The sequence below is a fragment of the Poecile atricapillus genome, chromosome 9 (genome assembly GCF_030490865.1).
Source record: "Poecile atricapillus isolate bPoeAtr1 chromosome 9, bPoeAtr1.hap1, whole genome shotgun sequence".
Classification (NCBI taxonomy): Eukaryota; Metazoa; Chordata; class Aves; order Passeriformes; family Paridae; genus Poecile; species Poecile atricapillus.
This window is the reverse complement of record NC_081257.1, coordinates 24489997-24496293: the sequence shown is the minus strand read 5'-3', so window position 1 is coordinate 24496293 and position 6297 is coordinate 24489997.

Here is a 6297-nt window from a genome sequence, read left to right as displayed (position 1 = left end):
CTAACCCTAACCCTAACCCTAACCCTAACCCTAACCCTAACCCTAACCCTAACCCTAACCCTAACCCTAACCCTAACCCTAACCCTAACCCTAACCCTAACCCTAACCCTAACCCTAACCCTAACCCTAACCCTAACCCTAACCCTAACCCTAACCCTAACCCTAACCCTAACCCTAACCCTAACCCTAACCCTAACCCTAACCCTAACCCTAACCCTAACCCTAACCCTAACCCTAACCCTAACCCTAACCCTAACCCTAACCCTAACCCTAACCCTAACCCTAACCCTAACCCTAACCCTAACCCTAACCCTAACCCTAACCCTAACCCTAACCCTAACCCTAACCCTAACCCTAACCCTAACCCTAACCCTAACCCTAACCCTAACCCTAACCCTAACCCTAACCCTAACCCTAACCCTAACCCTAACCCTAACCCTAACCCTAACCCTAACCCTAACCCTAACCCTAACCCTAACCCTAACCCTAACCCTAACCCTAACCCTAACCCTAACCCTAACCCTAACCCTAACCCTAACCCTAACCCTAACCCTAACCCTAACCCTAACCCTAACCCTAACCCTAACCCTAACCCTAACCCTAACCCTAACCCTAACCCTAACCCTAACCCTAACCCTAACCCTAACCCTAACCCTAACCCTAACCCTAACCCTAACCCTAACCCTAACCCTAACCCTAACCCTAACCCTAACCCTAACCCTAACCCTAACCCTAACCCTAACCCTAACCCTAACCCTAACCCTAACCCTAACCCTAACCCTAACCCTAACCCTAACCCTAACCCTAACCCTAACCCTAACCCTAACCCTAACCCTAACCCTAACCCTAACCCTAACCCTAACCCTAACCCTAACCCTAACCCTAACCCTAACCCTAACCCTAACCCTAACCCTAACCCTAACCCTAACCCTAACCCTAACCCTAACCCTAACCCTAACCCTAACCCTAACCCTAACCCTAACCCTAACCCTAACCCTAACCCTAACCCTAACCCTAACCCTAACCCTAACCCTAACCCTAACCCTAACCCTAACCCTAACCCTAACCCTAACCCTAACCCTAACCCTAACCCTAACCCTAACCCTAACCCTAACCCTAACCCTAACCCTAACCCTAACCCTAACCCTAACCCTAACCCTAACCCTAACCCTAACCCTAACCCTAACCCTAACCCTAACCCTAACCCTAACCCTAACCCTAACCCTAACCCTAACCCTAACCCTAACCCTAACCCTAACCCTAACCCTAACCCTAACCCTAACCCTAACCCTAACCCTAACCCTAACCCTAACCCTAACCCTAACCCTAACCCTAACCCTAACCCTAACCCTAACCCTAACCCTAACCCTAACCCTAACCCTAACCCTAACCCTAACCCTAACCCTAACCCTAACCCTAACCCTAACCCTAACCCTAACCCTAACCCTAACCCTAACCCTAACCCTAACCCTAACCCTAACCCTAACCCTAACCCTAACCCTAACCCTAACCCTAACCCTAACCCTAACCCTAACCCTAACCCTAACCCTAACCCTAACCCTAACCCTAACCCTAACCCTAACCCTAACCCTAACCCTAACCCTAACCCTAACCCTAACCCTAACCCTAACCCTAACCCTAACCCTAACCCTAACCCTAACCCTAACCCTAACCCTAACCCTAACCCTAACCCTAACCCTAACCCTAACCCTAACCCTAACCCTAACCCTAACCCTAACCCTAACCCTAACCCTAACCCTAACCCTAACCCTAACCCTAACCCTAACCCTAACCCTAACCCTAACCCTAACCCTAACCCTAACCCTAACCCTAACCCTAACCCTAACCCTAACCCTAACCCTAACCCTAACCCTAACCCTAACCCTAACCCTAACCCTAACCCTAACCCTAACCCTAACCCTAACCCTAACCCTAACCCTAACCCTAACCCTAACCCTAACCCTAACCCTAACCCTAACCCTAACCCTAACCCTAACCCTAACCCTAACCCTAACCCTAACCCTAACCCTAACCCTAACCCTAACCCTAACCCTAACCCTAACCCTAACCCTAACCCTAACCCTAACCCTAACCCTAACCCTAACCCTAACCCTAACCCTAACCCTAACCCTAACCCTAACCCTAACCCTAACCCTAACCCTAACCCTAACCCTAACCCTAACCCTAACCCTAACCCTAACCCTAACCCTAACCCTAACCCTAACCCTAACCCTAACCCTAACCCTAACCCTAACCCTAACCCTAACCCTAACCCTAACCCTAACCCTAACCCTAACCCTAACCCTAACCCTAACCCTAACCCTAACCCTAACCCTAACCCTAACCCTAACCCTAACCCTAACCCTAACCCTAACCCTAACCCTAACCCTAACCCTAACCCTAACCCTAACCCTAACCCTAACCCTAACCCTAACCCTAACCCTAACCCTAACCCTAACCCTAACCCTAACCCTAACCCTAACCCTAACCCTAACCCTAACCCTAACCCTAACCCTAACCCTAACCCTAACCCTAACCCTAACCCTAACCCTAACCCTAACCCTAACCCTAACCCTAACCCTAACCCTAACCCTAACCCTAACCCTAACCCTAACCCTAACCCTAACCCTAACCCTAACCCTAACCCTAACCCTAACCCTAACCCTAACCCTAACCCTAACCCTAACCCTAACCCTAACCCTAACCCTAACCCTAACCCTAACCCTAACCCTAACCCTAACCCTAACCCTAACCCTAACCCTAACCCTAACCCTAACCCTAACCCTAACCCTAACCCTAACCCTAACCCTAACCCTAACCCTAACCCTAACCCTAACCCTAACCCTAACCCTAACCCTAACCCTAACCCTAACCCTAACCCTAACCCTAACCCTAACCCTAACCCTAACCCTAACCCTAACCCTAACCCTAACCCTAACCCTAACCCTAACCCTAACCCTAACCCTAACCCTAACCCTAACCCTAACCCTAACCCTAACCCTAACCCTAACCCTAACCCTAACCCTAACCCTAACCCTAACCCTAACCCTAACCCTAACCCTAACCCTAACCCTAACCCTAACCCTAACCCTAACCCTAACCCTAACCCTAACCCTAACCCTAACCCTAACCCTAACCCTAACCCTAACCCTAACCCTAACCCTAACCCTAACCCTAACCCTAACCCTAACCCTAACCCTAACCCTAACCCTAACCCTAACCCTAACCCTAACCCTAACCCTAACCCTAACCCTAACCCTAACCCTAACCCTAACCCTAACCCTAACCCTAACCCTAACCCTAACCCTAACCCTAACCCTAACCCTAACCCTAACCCTAACCCTAACCCTAACCCTAACCCTAACCCTAACCCTAACCCTAACCCTAACCCTAACCCTAACCCTAACCCTAACCCTAACCCTAACCCTAACCCTAACCCTAACCCTAACCCTAACCCTAACCCTAACCCTAACCCTAACCCTAACCCTAACCCTAACCCTAACCCTAACCCTAACCCTAACCCTAACCCTAACCCTAACCCTAACCCTAACCCTAACCCTAACCCTAACCCTAACCCTAACCCTAACCCTAACCCTAACCCTAACCCTAACCCTAACCCTAACCCTAACCCTAACCCTAACCCTAACCCTAACCCTAACCCTAACCCTAACCCTAACCCTAACCCTAACCCTAACCCTAACCCTAACCCTAACCCTAACCCTAACCCTAACCCTAACCCTAACCCTAACCCTAACCCTAACCCTAACCCTAACCCTAACCCTAACCCTAACCCTAACCCTAACCCTAACCCTAACCCTAACCCTAACCCTAACCCTAACCCTAACCCTAACCCTAACCCTAACCCTAACCCTAACCCTAACCCTAACCCTAACCCTAACCCTAACCCTAACCCTAACCCTAACCCTAACCCTAACCCTAACCCTAACCCTAACCCTAACCCTAACCCTAACCCTAACCCTAACCCTAACCCTAACCCTAACCCTAACCCTAACCCTAACCCTAACCCTAACCCTAACCCTAACCCTAACCCTAACCCTAACCCTAACCCTAACCCTAACCCTAACCCTAACCCTAACCCTAACCCTAACCCTAACCCTAACCCTAACCCTAACCCTAACCCTAACCCTAACCCTAACCCTAACCCTAACCCTAACCCTAACCCTAACCCTAACCCTAACCCTAACCCTAACCCTAACCCTAACCCTAACCCTAACCCTAACCCTAACCCTAACCCTAACCCTAACCCTAACCCTAACCCTAACCCTAACCCTAACCCTAACCCTAACCCTAACCCTAACCCTAACCCTAACCCTAACCCTAACCCTAACCCTAACCCTAACCCTAACCCTAACCCTAACCCTAACCCTAACCCTAACCCTAACCCTAACCCTAACCCTAACCCTAACCCTAACCCTAACCCTAACCCTAACCCTAACCCTAACCCTAACCCTAACCCTAACCCTAACCCTAACCCTAACCCTAACCCTAACCCTAACCCTAACCCTAACCCTAACCCTAACCCTAACCCTAACCCTAACCCTAACCCTAACCCTAACCCTAACCCTAACCCTAACCCTAACCCTAACCCTAACCCTAACCCTAACCCTAACCCTAACCCTAACCCTAACCCTAACCCTAACCCTAACCCTAACCCTAACCCTAACCCTAACCCTAACCCTAACCCTAACCCTAACCCTAACCCTAACCCTAACCCTAACCCTAACCCTAACCCTAACCCTAACCCTAACCCTAACCCTAACCCTAACCCTAACCCTAACCCTAACCCTAACCCTAACCCTAACCCTAACCCTAACCCTAACCCTAACCCTAACCCTAACCCTAACCCTAACCCTAACCCTAACCCTAACCCTAACCCTAACCCTAACCCTAACCCTAACCCTAACCCTAACCCTAACCCTAACCCTAACCCTAACCCTAACCCTAACCCTAACCCTAACCCTAACCCTAACCCTAACCCTAACCCTAACCCTAACCCTAACCCTAACCCTAACCCTAACCCTAACCCTAACCCTAACCCTAACCCTAACCCTAACCCTAACCCTAACCCTAACCCTAACCCTAACCCTAACCCTAACCCTAACCCTAACCCTAACCCTAACCCTAACCCTAACCCTAACCCTAACCCTAACCCTAACCCTAACCCTAACCCTAACCCTAACCCTAACCCTAACCCTAACCCTAACCCTAACCCTAACCCTAACCCTAACCCTAACCCTAACCCTAACCCTAACCCTAACCCTAACCCTAACCCTAACCCTAACCCTAACCCTAACCCTAACCCTAACCCTAACCCTAACCCTAACCCTAACCCTAACCCTAACCCTAACCCTAACCCTAACCCTAACCCTAACCCTAACCCTAACCCTAACCCTAACCCTAACCCTAACCCTAACCCTAACCCTAACCCTAACCCTAACCCTAACCCTAACCCTAACCCTAACCCTAACCCTAACCCTAACCCTAACCCTAACCCTAACCCTAACCCTAACCCTAACCCTAACCCTAACCCTAACCCTAACCCTAACCCTAACCCTAACCCTAACCCTAACCCTAACCCTAACCCTAACCCTAACCCTAACCCTAACCCTAACCCTAACCCTAACCCTAACCCTAACCCTAACCCTAACCCTAACCCTAACCCTAACCCTAACCCTAACCCTAACCCTAACCCTAACCCTAACCCTAACCCTAACCCTAACCCTAACCCTAACCCTAACCCTAACCCTAACCCTAACCCTAACCCTAACCCTAACCCTAACCCTAACCCTAACCCTAACCCTAACCCTAACCCTAACCCTAACCCTAACCCTAACCCTAACCCTAACCCTAACCCTAACCCTAACCCTAACCCTAACCCTAACCCTAACCCTAACCCTAACCCTAACCCTAACCCTAACCCTAACCCTAACCCTAACCCTAACCCTAACCCTAACCCTAACCCTAACCCTAACCCTAACCCTAACCCTAACCCTAACCCTAACCCTAACCCTAACCCTAACCCTAACCCTAACCCTAACCCTAACCCTAACCCTAACCCTAACCCTAACCCTAACCCTAACCCTAACCCTAACCCTAACCCTAACCCTAACCCTAACCCTAACCCTAACCCTAACCCTAACCCTAACCCTAACCCTAACCCTAACCCTAACCCTAACCCTAACCCTAACCCTAACCCTAACCCTAACCCTAACCCTAACCCTAACCCTAACCCTAACCCTAACCCTAACCCTAACCCTAACCCTAACCCTAACCCTA